Source organism: Armigeres subalbatus, unplaced genomic scaffold, assembly GCF_024139115.2.
Source record: "Armigeres subalbatus isolate Guangzhou_Male unplaced genomic scaffold, GZ_Asu_2 Contig28, whole genome shotgun sequence".
NCBI lineage: Eukaryota > Metazoa > Arthropoda > Insecta > Diptera > Culicidae > Armigeres > Armigeres subalbatus.
Window position 1 is genome coordinate 25,355 of NW_026943019.1, and position 17,936 is coordinate 43,290.

At 36.8% G+C, this 17,936-nt stretch overlaps 1 pseudogene; it reads left to right on the top strand.

Annotated features, from left to right (window-relative positions):
• Window positions 1–15,817: 15,817 nt before the first annotated feature.
• Window positions 15,818–17,728, top strand: LOC134203880 (probable cytochrome P450 4ac1; annotated as a pseudogene).
• The last annotated feature ends 208 nt before the right edge of the window (window positions 17,729–17,936 follow it).

The following is a 17,936-nucleotide window of genomic DNA, read 5'->3' on the forward strand; positions in this document are numbered from 1 at the left end:
AAACGGTTGATTACATATTTGCGGTCTGCGTCACCAGTGACGATGCTAAAATCATTATTTAATTGTGGCTTAGCGAAAATCATTGGGTGGCCTCGGACATACAGTACAAGCCGAATTTCAACGCATGGTTCGAACAAGCGTTTCCTTTGATGTTGCTCTCCGATGACGATGGGACCGCTCTTCACAAAATGTCGAAAATTACTCGCACGTGCGGGAAAGCAGGGGGCATTGCATCTCGACTCAAAACGAACAAACCATGCAAACTATCATACGAAAAAGCTGTCGAATAGATATGCTATGAGGCCCAGCTTTCTTGTAATCAACTTATTAGGTGCTATTAACCTTTTGCCCTTCGTTAACCGTTTGGGTGCCATAATATTTGCACCTATAATGATTAACCAAGGCGCGGGCTAATACTATAGAGTAGAGGGGCAAGAGAGCGCGTGAGATAAGAGTACGTTTTCGATTTTTGAATTTATAAAAAGATAGCAGAACTGCATCAGTTTGATCGGTATTTTGACCAACTATTTTCATATGTAATTTAAACGTTTTGAATAAACAACAAGAGAGATATGAAGATATTTAATTTTCTGGTCATTTTGATTTTGCTAAAAATAATTGTGTTTTTGCAACTAGTATTCCATTACCATATATAAGTTCAATCAGGTGACCATTATACCATTTGATAACCTATTGTTTAGAGTACTTTATGGTGCAGAACATTAATTCGATTGGTTTTCAAGAGGTCAAAACCAAAAACGGAATAAATTGGGCTGTGGGGTAAAAAGCAGGAACGGTGGGACAAAGTACGCATGTGAACCTTTAAGTTCTGTTGTCAAACCCTATCTCCGGACGAAATTAGACTACTTTCAAATCGTAAAGATCCACAAAGAAACAAAGAAAAAGGACAGAAATCGAAAATTATCACAAGTTCTCCTTTTAAAGATAAGTAATTTGCACTTAGCGAACAAAGCACTGAAGCGAAATAATAAAATTGGTAATTGTTTTATCTCAACATGTCAAAAACAAAATTTCATCTAAATGTCTTAATCAAAAGAAGCATCCATAAATCCTGAGCTGGGAGGTTGCGAGATGTATGACAATTCATAGAATTTTGTAAGGGGGAAGGGGTGATGAAATAGTCAAATTTTCCGTTTCGTAATTAGTGATCTTTCTTTAAAGAAATTGCTTTGTTCAAGACACATGAAACCTTGTGTATTTTTACCTCTGTAGTTTTTTGTATATAATAAAAATAATGTTTTTCGCGTGAAAGTTCATATTTCTAGGACCATCCTCCTTTCAGAGTTACGTAATCTTTAAACATTCTATAATATACTTTCAATTAAATGTTATTCATTCTTATTTTGTTAATATATACTTGTGATTGGAAAATTGACACTTTCATCCTACCACGATGTGCACTCTTATCCCACCGGTAGGATGAAAGTCGTTTTTCACATGTCTTGCAATAATGGTTCTACTAAAACAAATTACAATAATTTCAATTTTTTCCACTGGAAAACATATAGGAAGAGTATACGAATCGTCGACATTGATATGATATGCAGAAACATGCTCATAGGGCTACATGATCGATTGAAAACTAAGTGCGTACTCTTGCCCCTCTACTCTACTTACGCAAGCAAGTAATTTTGTGCGAGATTTTGTGGGGAACCGTGGTCGTGAATGGATCGCAAAAAAAAAAATTGTTCCATAGCGTGGGTTGGGCATCTGTTGCGTTTGTTGGAAATCAGTGTGGCCGTCGTCAGATTCGTACAATCGTTTGGTTGCTGTAGGGAACATCCATAAATTACTAACACGTTGAGGGGAGGGGTTCTGAAGTGTGACAACTCTTACAACAATTTAAGATGTTTCATACAAAAGTTGACATGGTGGGGTGTGGGGTTGAAAATGGTCGATTTTTGCGTTACGTAATTTGTGGATCTTCCGTTAGTGGTTGTAAAAGCGCATTTAGTGTAAATTGGCTTTCAGGACCACAATTTGAAACGGAAGAGAGTTGATTTGAGACATATTTTTTCAAAGTTACAGAAAATTCATTAGCAATAATAGCGTCGTTGCAATGATGGCCGTCGATGATCGTTACGGCAGAAACTAAGGACAAGCATCACAGAATTAAAAACTAAATTCACTCGCGTTTTCAGGACACACCACTAAATACGGCAGGAAACTTTTGATTAGCTGTGCTGCGATAATAATGACTTTGCGATATATATTGAGTGGTGTGGCCTTGGCGCTTCTATTGTGTGTTCTGTAGTGGCAATAAATCATGGAAATGAGTGATAAAGTATTCGTTCAGTCGTTCAGTTCGTTCAATCGGTTGAAGTTCGGATGCGGTATTCGATCTGGTATTCGATCTGCCGCCGGAGGTTACAGACGAAAGCTTATCGCAGGTGCACGGATTGTTTGGGAAAGTAGTCGGTCAAAAAACAAGAAATTTCTACGACGATGGGATACATGCTTCCTTTGTTAAGCTAGGCCATCGGAGGGATGCTTTTCCCAGCTTGCACGAAAAGGCGAAACAAGGTCCATGTACTACATATGCTGGCGTAGTTTCTGGAAAATAAAAGAAGTGATGCTGTCAGGAACCTCGGAAAGACTTTATCGAAGTTTCGGAATAAAATCCAACAAGAAAACCAAGGCAGTCGAAGTACGTAAAATGACGCCAGAGAAAAAAATCATACGAGGAAAGATGATGTTATACTAGGCTCCGGAACTTTTAAATGAACAGCAAATAAACGATTTGGTTAAACAAATTAATGACTATGACCTAAAAAATTTTTGCCTCAATTATTAGTTTTACTTTATTCATTGACCTTTGAACACTTTCAACTACGATACATAATCACTAGCAATTTAAGGACCCTATTGAATATGTTATTATCCATGTTCTAGGTATTCGAAATTCAAGCCTTCAAGAAATCAAGCCTTCTCCACGCATGAACCAACATCTATCGGCATTCTTGAGTGGTATATCACATTGTTCCATTCAGCCACCAAAATTCCAAGAACTGAAGTACAGGCAGGGTCTCTAGTAGCCTGGCGAGCAAAGCCGTAGGATTAGATCAGAATGGCAGTTCGATTCGTCCGGTCTAGGATGTTTAGGGTTGGGCATTCTCGACACTCTGGGCATGATGTATCCATTGTCTTACACATGATACATACTCATGCATTGGCGCGGGCATGAAAAGCTTTCAATTAATAACTAGTAAATGCTAAAAGAATTCTAAGTTAAAGCAGGCAAGTTCCAGTTGAAATGTAGAGCCATTGAAGCTGAAGAAGAAGAGTACAGGCAAGTACAGGCCTGAAGGGTAACAGAAATATCTATTTGCTCTTTCTAGAAATACAACATGCTCTCTTATTGACCATTTGAATCAAATTAGATATGAATTGAGTACATGTTCCTTTCCAGGCCTTCCAATAATTCCAGAATCCAGCTTTTACCTAGCTATAAGGGTGAATCAATTTTGACGTATGCTGTGACAAACTTATAACGACAACTCAGTAGCCTTGGATTTCTATGCACCAGAAACTGTATACGTTTCAGTTATGTTTGAAGAATAAGAAACTTCAAAAGCCGATTAGTTTTTTGTATAAGTAAATTACTTTTTTTTCATTTTGGGATGTGAGTGAAAAACGAACAATGGGTAATTTTTCAACATAACCATAGTAGACGTAAGGACTTGTATAAACGTAACGTATTTACATTTAACTTCTAACTTTCGGGTCTATGGGTTTGATTATAGGTATTGATATAGGAAACGACAACTTCCATGCTGTGTTGAATTATTAGCAATTTGTTTATTCAAAACCTCTGGAAATAAAACTAATGATTAAATACATAATTAGAATTGCTTTGTTTCTAACTATTAAGCCTTATTTACTCAAGCAAATGTAGGGCATTTATATATTTTTATATAATGATAGTATTTGAAGTTTAAAAATTATATTTATAAAATTTCCGAACTGGTGAAAATGTGCTATTTAGGGAACTGTCCCGTTTTCCAAACAAAAATACAACACCAATTTCATTTGCTTCTTTTTGCTAACATCGTGCTTACTGCTGAAAAAATTACTACAATAAGAAACAAGTCAATGGAGCATGAACATACTAAAATAGAGGAGGTACTGCTAAATACGTCAACGAAAAATATTCAATGTTTTGATTCAAACTCTACGTCAAACTTAATAGTCACGTCAAATTTAATACAATTTCTAGCAAAAAAAAAAACAAACAAAAGAATAAGATAAGTTTATTTAAATATTCTTTGGAATTATTTTTCGAACTTTTTAAACACTTACTAAGTACAGCGAAATTTTCAATCTAAAATGGATATTAACACTATTGATGATTGTGCATCTTTAACTCTAATGCCTTTTGCAAACAAATGGAAGTAATTATTTTAATTAAATTTTATTTTCATCTTGTAGTTGATTTTGTTTGCTGGGGAATCAGAACTGTTATAGTATAACCATGGTTTTAATGTACGTGTCGTTTAGTACCAAGCACAACTTAACATATGGTCAGATGATATGAGCTGCAATACCATCCGGATCATGTGAATTATGAAACCAGTTTGGAGAACCACTGTTTCGTGTGTACGCAAGTGTTTTCGCCAGCTCGTGTTAAAATCGTTTTCCGAGTGAATTTAGCGATAATTAATAGTGAGTGGTAGATGCTAAAGCTTTTCTGTCGCTGCTGTTCAATATTAAAAACAATTGTACAAGTGAGAACAGTGAAAAATAAGTGTATTTTCCTCATTAATTAAATAGAGGAATAAAACGAAAAAGAAAACGCATCATAAATGACGAAGATGACTTGCATCAAAACTGTCATTGAATGAGTATCAATAATCGCATCAAGTACTTTCATACAACCCACAGACTGAACTTGTATGGATTCAATTTTGCATACATAATTATACTTGTGACAGATATGATGACGAAAATCACTGTACAGCATAAAATCATATATCTGTCACCCAGAATCGATGGTATTACCGAGCAATGATGATTCTACGCTGATACGTACCTGCTCTGCGCCCGTTGTAATTACAGGTACAGCGCAAAGCAAATTTGAATCAAACAATGCTAGTAACGCATACAATGGCGCCATCTGGTTGCAGTCACTACCCATCATTGACGTTAAAGCATAATAAGAAAATGTTTTTTCTTGTTGGAATATGAAGTGACCAATGAACGTGATCGTCGGCGATATATTTGTATATTATATTAAACTACTTATTTTAAAATTTTATTTCCACAGTAGGCATATATTTATAAAAATATAGTAACTGTTTGTCCTGGTTATACTTGGTGACCTTAAATCATTTTCTTTTTCTATTATCAGCTTTTTGAATTCTGGATTAGACAATCTGGAACGAGATCTTTCTTTAAATATTTCTTATAAAAGGAAACGTCAACATATTTTCTATTTATTTTGAACTAATTATTTCCCCAACAATTAAATGAAAATTTTCATCATCGCCTACAGTAATATAACAGCAAGATATCTCATCAATCCTTTTACTAATTTTAACATATGTCCAGATTATGCAGTACAGTCCTGGATTCAACCTTAGCTTGATCGAATTGCCGGAAATATCCCGTATTACCACATGATAAATCTGTAATATATATTCTGAATAAACTATGGAATTCGTAAGAATTTGATTATAAAAAATGGTCCAGATCGAAAACCAGCAGAAAAAGAATAATCTTGGACACTCTAAGAGTATACTAAACTTGGAGAATGAAGGTTTGAATAATTTTGAGAATTTAGGCCATTTCCGTATATGTACTGAAAATCACAGAAAATTGAAATAATTTGTCAAACTCTAGATAACGAGGAATCTGAAGTATTTGATTATCCAGGAGGGTTTAAAGAATGTGAATATTAAGAATTTGTATGATATACGGAGTTAAACATTCTGAAAATATTCTGTAAAGTTAAGATTATGACAATGATCCAATCGAATCTCTAAAAGCTGAGAAAATTCACAGTTTTTTTTAAATCACGATAACAAAGAATATAATAATAAATACTTACATATTTTGTAAGACAACGGACAATGTCAGGTAGACTAGTTAAGATAATTTTGCATATCGAAGAGTTTCCATGATTGGAGCGGAGAACCGTTTTTATAGGGATTTTGTTTGGGCGTAAGTAGGGATTTTGCGTTTTGTCCATTCCAATAATCATTAAAAAAACTGTACATATTGTAAATAATTTTAGATTTGACAAATTTACAATACAATTTAACAGATAGAAGTGTTTCTTATATCAATCAAAAATTCACCAAGTGTATTTGAACAACAATAAAATATGTTAAAATAATCAGCAAAAGGCCGATTTTAATAAGTATGTATTTACATTTTAATAATATATTAGTCATGTAAATTGAAAAATATTTTTTATTATTTTGTAAGAAAATCTATATATAACGCAGATAATACTATGGTAACGCAGCGAATAGTAAAAAATATGTGGTCATCTGTGCTGTTGTAGTAGTACACTGTGGTACGTTACCTGTACAGAAATCATATGTCTGTCGATAGATTATTACAAGTACTACATATAACTACAAACTGAACTTCACCCCCTGGCGTCCTATAACTATCCTAAGGGGTTTGACAATAGCTACCATGTCCACGGACGGTAGCTCATTACCGTCCGTTGTTTTATACGAAAATAAACATCATGTGTTTTGTTTACTATTCGTTTTGGTAAAATCTGAAAATTGTTTTCAAATAATTTACAGATTTACATCTTTGAACATAGGAATTATGTTTTTGATGATAAAATATAATAAACTTACGAATTGGAGTGAATCGATAGATTGAAATCAAACGCTACAGAAATCATATTTTGAAACTTGTTCTCCTTGAATCAAACAAAAGATATTATTATTGTTTATACTGTTGAGCTACAGTTGAAATGGTCCGGGGATAATTGAACAATTCATTAGGTGAAATTGAAATGAAATAAATGGTGTGCAGAAAGATGTCTTAGGATTATATTTACATGCCCATAATAGCTGGTATTATTTTTGAACAAATTGAAAATGTGTAATCAACAATATTTTAAATAAAATCTAGTTGTTAAACCACACATTCGAAGAAGACTTTTCAAGGTATGCTGAACATATTCATGAAAAGATGTTCTCGTTACAGAAGCATCTTGACACAGGGTTGCTGAACTTGCATCAAACAGTGTTTCAGAAGTTTTGAAGTTATTCCAACAAAAATAACGAAACTAAATACGAAATAAATCGAATTTCATATTATTTGCGAAAATAATGTTAAATCAAATGATTAATATAATTAAAAAAATCTTATTATCCATAAAATAGTTTATTTTTTAAATTTTTGTTTATTTATTTATTTGTTTTATTTTCATTTATTTTATTTTATTTTATCTTATTTTTTATTTATTTTTCACCAAGTAAGTAGAAATGAAACCATTAAAGTTCCTGCAGGTGAACCTTCATGTATAAAAGGAGCTTCTCTGTTGATTGGTAGGAGATTCAAAAAGAAAGAATTTGGCGTGGCACTAATTCAAGAGCCATGTGGGTATCAAAGGAAAATACATGGTATGAACATACTGAACTGTGAGTTGTTTTATGACAACAAAAGTTCGCCAGAACTGCTATTTGTCGATAAAACATTGAATATTACCCCATTAAAGACTTTTTAAAGCCAGAGACGTGGTTGCGATCATGATTGAGATTGCCAACCACCAAGGTAAACTAGGGTTGCTGTCAACAGCTTGCCTATTTGGTAGTCCGGGCCCCTCCTCCTGAGGTCGAAATCATTTTATCCAATACGCAAGAGAATAACAAGTCATTCATCATGTGGCTGTGATGCTAATGCGCATCCGCAACGTATAGGGTAGTACGAGATATCAACAAGTGAGGTGAATACTTACTTAGAATCTCTCATCCAATAATATGATATTTGCAATAAGGGAAATGATCAACATTTTCTAATACAATTAGAACAGAGTCTTAGATCTGACACTGTGCAGAATCGTGCGATTTATGAAAGAATTGCAAACTGGCATGCTCACGAACATCATTGTCAGATCCTTAGACATATTGTGTTTGAATGGAGTTAAGGAAAACATCATGCCTTCATTTAGAAACGCTAAAAACGAACCAGAACAATATGAGCAATATTTGAAATTCAACCCATTTACAAAGGTGGAAAGATTGATTTAGTTCAAGAACTGGAATATTTTTCCCAAAGGTAAATGTCAAGATACCTTTAAATGCTTTTACACAGTTGTCCTGAAGGTCATCCTCTAACAGGGGACGTTCCTTACTGGAACTCAAAATTGGAGAAGCGGAGACTTCTCGTAATGCTTTTTAATAAAAGCTAAAGACTCGAATTGGACTCTATGAGTTCACTTACCAATACAATAACTGAAATAAGAAAGTTCAAAGAAGATCGTGGGTTCAAAGCATTGGAAAATAATAGCAATACTCCAGAAGTCCGAGACTTCAGAGGGCACTAGCAAAAGTCATACTAATGAGCTGGAGGAATCTAGTAAAAAGGGATGGATTTTCCACAAACTTCTGGTGAAGAACATTAAAGTTGATTATGGAAGACCCATTTTCCTGGATCGATTATGTGTGAGACCCAACAACAAATTGGTTCGTTTGAAGTCAAGATAGTTCAGTAAGAACAACTAAAGTGTCTGATGAATCGAAACATGTCGCACAAGCCTTGGCTAATGATATATTTGCGAAAGCCAGGGTAGAGATACTGATGAGATCTTTTTGAGGCTTATAAATCTCCGGTCGGACGGAATAATTAGCAATGTCATACTTGAGGCAATCAGTGACTGATTCCGCCGTTAGATGTAGATTTTCAAAAGCAGAGTCTAAAGACTCAATTATATTCATCTTCATTGGGGAAAGTAAAGAGTTATTTTCCTACCAAAGTAGAGAAAAGGCGAGATAAGACACATCCTAAATCATTCAGGCCCATTAGTCTTTCATCAGTTCTGATTTAACTATTGGAAAAGGTGTTGATGATTATATCAACTCAATTACTGATTAAACATCCACTGTCTAAGTTCAGTTTGCTTCATCCCGATGAAGTCAACAATTACAGCACTTCAACAGTGGTAATCTAAGAGTGGAAAAAGCGCTTTCCGAGTAAAGAAATAGCACTTTTTCTTTCTTGGACGATGAAGGGAGCTCGATAACGCTTCTTATTCGTCAATGGATCGTTACCATGAAGAAAGAAACTTCGACACGAACATTATCAAATAGTTCACCATTGCATAAGAGAAATCTCTTCAGGCTGGGAAGTTCATCTCTTACAGTATGGGCAACAAAAGGTTGCCCTCAAGGAAGATCCTCTCACCACTAAGCCAGGTCCCTTAGTTTATAGACGATCTTTAGGAAGCTTAGAGAAAAGGTTTCGAGTTGTAGAAGCTAAGACGATATTGTCTCATCATAGTGAGGGAAAATTCCGACAATATCATTTTACAGAAAGAATGCCATGAGATTAAATTTTACCCAATCGTGGTGTATGTTCAGGAAGCCTTAGCATTAATCCGTCAAAAATTGTAATTTGAAAATTCACTGGAAGAGAACTTGATCTAAAAGCTCCTAAACGAGGACTAGAAATTCAGACAGTGAACAGATCAAATACTACAAGTCTCTGGATTCTAAACTAAACTGGAATGCTCATATTGGTGACGATCGGAAGGCAACTAGAATTGCCTTTTGGATAGCTCTAAAACATTTGGAAGAAAAAGCTAGACCAAAAGGCCGATAAGTGGTTTATACTTCTACATTATTCGTCCAAAACGCATATATCTGCTCTTGATGGTGAGCCAAAAACAAAGGGCTACTGCACAGAAGAGCTGACAAAACTGCAAAGGGATTGTTCCATTAACACAGGGCGATGGTAGCACTCCTTCAAAATCGTTAGATACATTTTAAATCTACTTTACCATTGTGTATTCATGCAGTTAGAAGCGGAAAGAAGAAGTGCAAAAACTTATAAGATTTGAAGTTATTCAACGATCAGGCGATTGTGAGACCCTTAGTATCTCACAAATTTCAATAGGGCCAGTGAGATTGGGGAGACTAGATGAAACCGGAGAACTAGCATTCTCGATTACATGCGTGAGCCATCACGTATGGACTGGGAAATCGAGGTCCCACTGTTCAGGGTTTCAGTTCCATAAAATTGCTACACAGATGCCTCAGAAAATAGGAACAAAAACAGGACAACGGAATCTCGGCCTGGGATATCGATCTCAATGTGGCAAGAAACTATCCAACTGTGTTCCAGCGGATTATTTTGCTATAATGAAATGTCTGATATCTGTGATAGAGAAGAAATATAGATATGCAAATATTTATCTAGCAGATGGGACAAGACATTACAAGTAGTCAATTCAATCCATTGAAATTGCAGCTGGCAAATTAATCCGATCCGTAGGAACAAATCCGCGACAAACAAAATATGGTTTCTTACTTTAAAATACGTTTTATAAATGCTAAATTTCAATATTTTTGCTTCTAATCTATTGACATATTCGTCGATGAAAAGAAAATGAAAGAACATTCCTTCGTTTATTAATACCAAAACTGCATAGATTAACAGCTAACTATTCACGAGCCACAGAAAATATGTATTGCAGCGTTGAACTACCCGAAAGAAATCAATTTTAGTTGTTTCCGGGAACTCCATTCTGGATGTTATCGATACATTTCGATTATAAGTTGGTTGGACAGATGGGGTCTGATTGTCATAGAGTAAATACCGATTAGATCAAATTCATATACTTTTTAGTACGCTATATAGTTTTCTTCTAATCTCTACCATCTGTCACAAGAGGCATGGACGATCAATTATCCGCCATGGCTATTTTATTAATCAGTCATTGCATTGGTCCTTCATCAATCCGCCAATAACAATAAAACAATAAGACCAATTTCTTAAGCTAAGCAGAGACAGAACAAACTGGCGAATCATTTAAAGGCACTCAGGCGAAATGATACCAAAGGCGGACAGGAACGGTTCTAATGGGCCAAACACAATTGATTGCGTGCGTTTTGGATTTCCACTGGAAAACTGTCAAAACACGCTAAATGTTTAATGTTTGATATAAAGATTCTACCAATTTTTAAAAACTCGGATAATGATTCACAATTTGAAAAATGATGCATTACCACTACAGGGTATGCTTGTTATACAACGGCAGACTCGACACGTTGTTCATTTGCAGGAAGAGCATCAAGCAGTAAAAATGCACTAGAATCCTAAAAGAGGGTATGAACTTCAGGTGAGATCGCGTACGATGGCGTTTTGCAATTTTAATGTGGACTGAGAGGTCCCTAAACTGGATGCGCTTTAACCAGAATTGGCCCAAATTGATTGATATGTTAATGAGATTTAATGAATATATCGCAGATGAACGAGAAATGGACATGATTCTACCACCACATGTACAGAAACTGTTCAAGCTGAGTAATCTTCCAAACGAAAGGAGAGATTTACTAAGATCTAGCATTAGCCATCTATAGTGACGACATTACCATGACCGTATATGACTATCCATCATGTACTTTTTTGAGAGTCTCAAGGTTCAACTTCAGTCAGACATGATTTGTTGCAACTGGTAATCACGAATAAACTCTCAATGGATATAAGAACAGTGAGATTTTGAGCCATGGTAATGGAACAAACAGCATTGAACTGAAAAAAAATAGCCTAAAAAATTTTGGAATACATAATAACAACAAGGAAGAATACTGAATTATTTAGATGAGGATCCTGAAATAGTGGGGAGGCATTAAGCACGGTACAAACTGAGACGCAACTGATGGTTGGGCAATGAAAAATGCCTATCTATCGTTCAACCGAATAATCAGTATTCTGAATATCCCTTACAACCGCCCAATCTAGACACAATCCTTCGAAAAGCAGGCAATTAATACACCACTGGAGAACAGGCGCGAGAGAGAAATGATTACTGCGAGAGACACTCGAGGATGCAAGATAGAACCAGATTACCACACACCTAAGAGCGAGGAACTCACCGGAATCCAGTCCTCAAGCCGGAACCGTGGGAACCCTATCGCAACAATTTTTATCTATTTATAATTGTTTTGTGTTTTCTCTACCAATTTATCCTCTCAATAATTTTTTTATGGCAATTTTAATTCAAAATACGTGGCGAAGCTTTATCTTGACTCACAAGGCGACCCTTCTGATCAGCACTTCCTCTTAATTTAAATTGTTATTGGCAGGACAAAGAATGGTTCGCGAAAATCCTTCTGATTTCTTTCCTCATCAGTATTGAACCTAATATTATAAATCAAAACACTATAAATAAAGACGTTCGATCAGCTATCAGTTCCGTCCCGGTAGTTGCAGGTGTGAATAATAATGCGATTGATCCGACTTTATCGTCGACCCTCTATGCAGCGCAAGTAATCATAATTGTTATTCCGGAAAAATTGTGCACAAAGTTCAAACAATAAAATAAATAGTTATCGCATTTCTGGTATCTTTAAATGCAGTATGATCGATCAGAACAATTAACAGACTTTCTAGCCTCACCACTTAACCAACATCCATACGACACTTGAAGGGTTGTTCAAAATACATGTGTTTGGATTTTTGACGGATTGCTTATAGTTGACAAATGCCCAAATAATTGACATGTAGAATTTTCCTAAAATTAAATTGGGAAATCCATGATTTTCGTTGAGTGTGATTATAAATCCGGATTTTTCGCGACAATGTTTGACGAGAACCGCGATTTTTCGCGAACTGGAAAAATGAGTAAATCCGCGAGGAATTCGCGAAAACGCGAAATCCTGAAATCCACGAACTGTTGTCAACAGCACCCAGATAGTCAAGCGAAACACTCGCAAAGCATTGAGTAGCTTTAAATGTACTCAAAACTTATGGGACTGCATTTTCATTGCGAAAGTGTTGCAAGAGAACTCCGTAAATCTGACTGGGTTCCAGGGACAATGGCATTGAAGGTAATGAAAAGGCAGACAGCTTGCAAAACGAGGTTCAAACACGGTTTGTTCCCATGAACCTGTTCTCGGTATATCATGCTGTACTATAAAATGGGATTGAATCCTGGGAAGCACAAGTTGAGTTGACCAACTGGTTGGTTGCCGAAAAGTGTGCTCAATCAAAGTTTATAATTCCCAATGTTAAAAGTAACCGAAAGCTCTTGGAGCTCAGCAAAGCTAACTCTGCACTGGCCTAATAACCGGACACTGCCCGACAGATATCACTTGAAAATATTCTAAATTCAGAATGATTCTGTCGTTTCTGTAACATGGACGTGAAAACCTCGGAACATCTGCTGCCGATTTGATGCATTGTACAAGGTAGATCTAAATTTCTAAATATTGGCTTTAAAAGCAACAGGAGATATTTGGACTGCAAATCCCTGGAAATGGGTTTTATTAACTCAATTATATCCGGACTGGGAAAAGACGGTCATAGAGTTTGTTACTTGACAAATGGTGATCAACCTACAAGATGCACCGAATACATAGTTTAAGGTAATCGAATGGTATACCACAAAAAGTTCAACTCAATGGACAGTGGTTCTACGCTAACAAAAAAAAAAAATAAAGCAATCACCTAGATGAAGCAGACCAAATCTCATTTATGATATCTTGTATCCACCACTTCGCTGCACCTGTGATCAGTCATCATCGGCCTCTAGCCGTGAACTGGAAACGATACGATGGGCGAGTGCATCCATCACCAACCGACACCCGCATCCCGATCATCATCAAGCACAGAATGACAAAAAAATGCGCCTACTTCTTTTCAGCAATATTCAGAACCCACCGGCAGTTCTACTGCTGGTGACTGCATCACTGTCGCTGTGTGGTAAACAGCGAACAGACAACGAAACAGAAAAAATGTGCGACAAAAGCACGTCAGTACGCGCTGCTGTCTGGAGGTGTAATGACTCGCACACGGCAGCAGACACTGCTTCTTTTATACACAAAAGAAAATCTTCGATAGACCCGAAGACCCGTGACATACCGCATTCCTGATGGCCGTGTTAGGAATGCAGGTTTGGTTACATATGAAAATTTTTTCTGGATTTGACAAAATTAAAATTTTCAATAACTTATCGTTAATAATCTTAAGTTTCAATGGAAATGAGCAAAATGGTGGAAGTGTCCGAGTCGATTGATATATAAATCTCAAAAATCCATCGAAAGATAAAGGCGCTAGTAACGTTCGAAATCTTCCTTTCCAGCGTAACGCTCTGGATTTCCAAAAAATCTAAATGACACCCAGTATAGTAAAAAAAGACGTAAGTCCTACGTCAAAATCCATGAAGAAACAAACTGCCAAATTCTAGTTTTAATACGGAATATCTATCTATCATCAGCATTTTGATAAGGCAGGATTACTTGCATGGATTTTTATCCAGGCTCCTAGTTTTATCCTTTTCTGAAGAAATCAACACGTTCTATACTACACGTCGACTCGATAGGTACATTTTTTTACTTTCCGATTAATTTCCTCACCCGCACAAAGCAGAAAAAAATTTCGATGACCGGCCGATCGTTCTGCTCACTGGAAGAATCACGACCAGATAAATTTTACCAATTTCTCTTTCTCACTAAAATTTTCAAGTGCATTTCTCGATTAAGTGTTTTCACGAATGGGACAACTATACCGCACAAACATTTGAAGTGATAATCTTCCATGAGTCCATTATCTCAAATAACAACATTTAGGCCAGAAACAAGATAGTCCAAAAGACATATTCCTGATACGTTTTCTCAGTAACGGATCACAGCACATTAAACGAATAACGTTGTATACAAAACAATAATAATAAATCCATCGCATTCATTCCTATCCCAGAAAGAAATGTAGGAAGCGACTCAGATCTGAAATATGTTCGTGCTGAATCCTGCGCTGATAAAAATTAAAGCTATTCCATTTATGCGAGAGCTGAAATTCAATTCAGGGTTGTTACACGGATCTTGAAATATTCTTGGCGCCAAATCCGCGCCGACCATTTATCAGTCGGAAAGAAATAGAACTTTGAAATTATTTAATTTTGTATAAATAACTTAGAAGAAGTTTACCGAATAGTAGGTTGGCGATTAGGCAGTCGGATTAACGAGAAACATAGATTTGTCGAATAGCGAGGGTATACCTACTGTATTGTTGACTGGAAATGAAAATCCATGAGTTTCGATCGTTTCAAAGTCACAGTTTCATAGTTTCTCTTTGCTCCATGTTTTGTTTCAATTTCTTAGGATGCGCAAATCGTCAGGATTATTTTTGCTGGTAATAGCGATGAAGGCTTTTTTCTATCTGCGGCACGAGTTTCCACCAAAGGAGCACAAGAAAGGCTTAAATAAGTTGTTGATGAAGTCCATTTCGCAGCTCTCATATTATCTTATCCAGAACGAAGGAATTAAGAGCAGATAAGCTTGCTTCTTTTTTATGCGCACGCATGGCAGCAAAAAAACATCATAGATTATTAATTTGTTGCAACACACAGTGTTTAAGCGAATTGTAGAACAAGTGCGGTGGTGTCTTTCGTGAAGAAAATAAAGCCTTATCGTCATCCGTCATTCAAACATTTACACTCATACGGGAAATAACGTTCTGTTCTATCAATGCTCCCTTAGCACAATCAATTAGCCAATTTCTCGTGCTTATCAATTTGTATTATACCTACATGTATATCCTGCTTAAGCAGAAGCCATCTCAGAACAGTCACAGTCATCGTTTGTGGCAGTGTAGTCAAAACTTTCTGCAGATGATTTAAAACACGATCGTCTTCCTACTGATTCTCGCTCTCCTTATTCTGTACAGAAATTCATTCAGCTGCCCAGTAATCAAGCATCGAAGCAATATCCCGGGCCGTCGTTTTACCCATTCTCGGAAATGCATTGAAGCTTCTCTTCAACGATCAGGTTAGCACATTCAAACTACCTCAAGCTGGGCTGAGCAATACAAGGACTCCCTGTGATTGGTGATCGTGGTGGTTTAATAGTCAACGCCGCATGCAATTTACGAAACCAAACACTTCTATCAGCTCAAATTAATCGACAGAGTTTGATCTACACGTATCTGCATCCTTTCATAGAGTCGGACTGTTGAACAGTACCGGGCAGAAGTGGTTCCATCGGAGAAAGATCACCTCACGGCAGCGTTCCATTTGATATCTTGCCAAAGTTTTGGTAACCTTTTCAGGAGAATGCTTGACAAAGTTCTGCAAATTAGACGCAGATGTTAAGGAGGTAGAACAACAACGCTACAGTCATTGGCGGCACGTTTCACGTTAAATACTATTTGCGGTTAGTAAGTTGTTTTCATTTGTTAATCGATGACTATTCATCAGATGTGTAATGGAATCGTTTACAGAAACCGCTATAGAGTCAAACTGGTTCGATGTCAATGGCCGATGAGTATCGTGCGAAGATTCAAGAAATGGTAAGCATTGATGCGCGTTATGAATCCTTGGTTGGTCGAAGACTTCACCCCACCGATTGTTGGGCTAAAGGCTCCAACTGATGAAACTCCTTGAACCGATTAATGCTTTTACCGAGCATCCTTAAACAACGAAGAGGTATTCCATGTGAAACGTTAAAAACCTGGAAGACTTCTCGGAGGAGAATATCTACGCATGAACACCAACCAGCGGTACGCTCTGTTGGATACCCTACTGGCGAGTGAGGCGAAGGATCAAATCGATGAGGAAGGGAATCCTTGAAGAGGTGGATACGTTCATGTTTGAAGGTCACGATACAACTGCCTCAGCAATCACATTCACATTTCTCGTAATAGCCAACCACCAGAGGCGCAGCGAAGTTAATCGAAGAGCTTGCAACTTCCTTGATTGCAGAACGCGGAGCTCCCAATGATCCACTCAGCATTCGCTGACTACGGTCGCTTCAGTACATGGATCGACTGCTCAAAGAATGTCTGCGTCTGTATCCTCGGTGCCGTTCATTAGCCGTGCCGTTCTGGAAGATCGTGGCTCGGTGATCGATTCATTCAGAAAAAATGAGTAGCAAATGTGCATCTTTGATCTGCATCAGGATCCCGAGCAGTTTCCGGATCGGAACAGTTCGACCCGGATCCGATTTTGCCGGCTTGAATGTCGAAAAGAGAAATCCATATGCATATGTGCCCTTCAGTGCGGACCGAGGTGTATCGGTGAGTTATTGCGGCAAATTCAAATATGACATTCGCTTTGGAAAATTTAAAAAACATCAGTATCGGTAACTAAAGAACAAAAAACAAAGATATCCAGTGGAAATTTAGTGGAAATTAAATTTAGGGATTAGATGGGGTCAAACAAATGAACTTTGTGCTAATTCTAGAAGAAGAGTGACCTGAGGAGATGTGTCGTTTGCCAGATTATATTCTCATGTTAATCGACCAAATGCAATTTTAAATTGACAATCGACTATTCTCACCTCATTATTAATAATAATTAATCCCACGTTATTCTACTAATAGTTATTCTATTCTACTTCCAGGTCAACGCTACGCCATGTTAGAGCTAAAGGCAATCCTTTCCGCAGTGTTGCGCGAGTTTCGAGTGCTGCCGGTTACTAAACGCGAAGATGTGGTGTTTGTAGCCGACAGGTCCTCCGCTCAGAGAGACCCTATCGTGGTGAAATTTGAACGACGTCAAGCTTCTGCTGCAACAGCTGTTTAGGGGCCAGAGTATGCAAGGAGTGTTCTCATCTTTTCTACACACAAAAAGTAAGTTGTTTACAGTGAGAATATCTCCAAGAGTCATATTTGCGAATTGTCATATGTATGCCATAATATAAGATACAGAATAAATTTTGTTTTTAAAGAGAATTTTGTAAATGATGACGCCAATTTTCTTCAACTAAATACTTCAGTACTGAAGTATCTTC